We start from the raw sequence: 2,002 nt of genomic DNA on the forward strand, positions 1-2,002 counted from the left end.
ATTCAGAATTGGAATTACAGTGCATTGGGTGTTTTCTGTCAAATTCTGTATTTTATAAAAGTCCAACATCCACCCAAGTAACACTGTGGTGAGCTGACCTTGGCTGGCTTTCTTACTCTCCATATTCAGCATGAGAAGGGAAGAAAATAAGATGAAAAAGCTCATGGGTTGAGATAATCGCAAGATGATAACCCACCAAACCATCACAGGCAAACCAGACTTCACTTTGGGGAGATTTATTTAATTTACTGTCAATTAAAAATGGAGTAGGATGGTGAGAAACAAAACCAAACCTCTTTCTGCCCAGCTACCAAAACCTTGCTTTGTAAACCCAATCCAATAATTAATGTCATTTTAATGCCCCAAACTGTTACCCATCACACAAACCATTATATTTTATCCCAAGTCGAACATTTTTAGTCATGTCATAGCATGTTTGATTTCCTATAAATAAATTAAAATATACAGCTTAGATTCCATTGGTTTTCTTCTATCTTATCATAGAATCTCAGCATGGTTTGTGTCATAATAGACCTTTAAAGATCATGTAGTTCAAACCCCTTGCCACAGGCAGGGACATCTTTCAATAGATATGTTGCTCAAAGCCCTATCAAACCTGACTTTGAACACTGCCAGGAATGCAGCACCCACAACTTCTCTGGAGAACCTATGCCGGTATGTCACCATCCTCATTGTAAAAAATATCTTCCTATCTAAATCTACCCCCTTCCATTTAAAGTGTCTGTCCCTTGTTCTGTCACTACAGGCCTTGGTAAAAAACCTCTCTATGTCTTTCCTATATGCCCCTTTATATATTGAAAGGCCGCAATAAGGTCTTCCCAGAGCTTCTCTTCTCCAGGATGAACAACCCTATATCTGTCAGCCTTTCTTCGCAGGAGAGCTGTCACAGCTCTCTGGTCATTGTCATGGCCCTCCTCTGGACACACTCAAGCAGGTCCATGTCTGGCTTTGCTGGAGACCCCAGAGCTGGACACAGTACTCCAGTTGTGGTCTCATGAGCAGAGTAATGGGGGAGAACCACCTCACTCAGCCTGCTGGCAATACTTCTTTTTATGCAGCCCAAGATCATCTTCCCCATCATTCTTTTCACAAACTGATTATTTAATTTGTTATTTAATTGAATTTTGACTTGTTGTCCATCATTACTGAGACAGAGTAGACAGGTTTTGTGGCTGCTTATCACTGTGCTTTGGGGGAAGTTATAAAACTAAAAGCAAACTCTCTTTGATTAATGGTAGAACGTCTGGATGTTTCTGCATATGTATGGGTATGTCAATGTTTTGCTTATATATGTAAGTAAATAAAATGACAGTGATATATATTGAAACTTCTGTTCATAAAGATTCCTAAATTTACTTCATAAATTTATATATGGAATAGTAACAATATATATTTGTCTATTACAAAGAAAACAAGCCAAATAATGTAGTAAAATAACTGGCGTAGGAGACTGATAAAAATTATCAGTGATCACATCAGCTATTGTAATTTATAGAAAGGATCTCAAAGAGAAGGAAGTTATCCTCTCACAAGAAACATTCATGAGATCTGAAAAATATTGAGTAGACAGGTTGCACAATCATTATCACATAACAGCTTATGCCCATCATTACTTGTATCATAATATAACTTTTGGTGCTGAAACATCTTTTGTTTCATTTCAATAACAGGTATGAGAGGTAAAGTGCAGTGTGTTTTGAATCCCATATATTACTGAATTAGTAGTATTGATACCCTAAGGGTCAAAAAGACCCCAAATGTAAAACGGCTTACATGCATAAGATTTAGGCTTTATTGTCTAGCTTGCTGTTACTTTCCTAAAATTAGTATTGTCTAGTTTGCTGTTGCTTTGTTAAAGTCAGTAGTGTCTAGCTTGGATTTTTTGTTCTTCTTAAAGTCTGTAGTATAGTTACCTAGTGAATTTAGAACCCTATTCAAGGACGGGGAGAATCGGGAGGGGATGAAGCAAAAGGATAATAAC

At 37.3% G+C, this 2,002-nt stretch overlaps 1 long non-coding RNA gene across 1 annotated transcript in view; it reads right to left on the reverse strand.

The window, feature by feature from the left end:
* Positions 1–647: 647 nt before the first annotated feature.
* Positions 648–2,002, reverse strand: part of LOC118452353 — a 7,178-nt gene continuing 5,823 nt past the window's right edge. Inside the window, exon 3 of the long non-coding RNA XR_004842107.1 lies at positions 648–658. This is a non-coding gene — a long non-coding RNA (uncharacterized LOC118452353). The remainder of the gene's footprint in view (positions 659–2,002) is intronic.

The sequence above is a fragment of the Egretta garzetta genome, unplaced genomic scaffold, assembly GCF_000687185.1.
Source record: "Egretta garzetta isolate BGI_Z169 unplaced genomic scaffold, ASM68718v1 scaffold375, whole genome shotgun sequence".
NCBI lineage: Eukaryota > Metazoa > Chordata > Aves > Pelecaniformes > Ardeidae > Egretta > Egretta garzetta.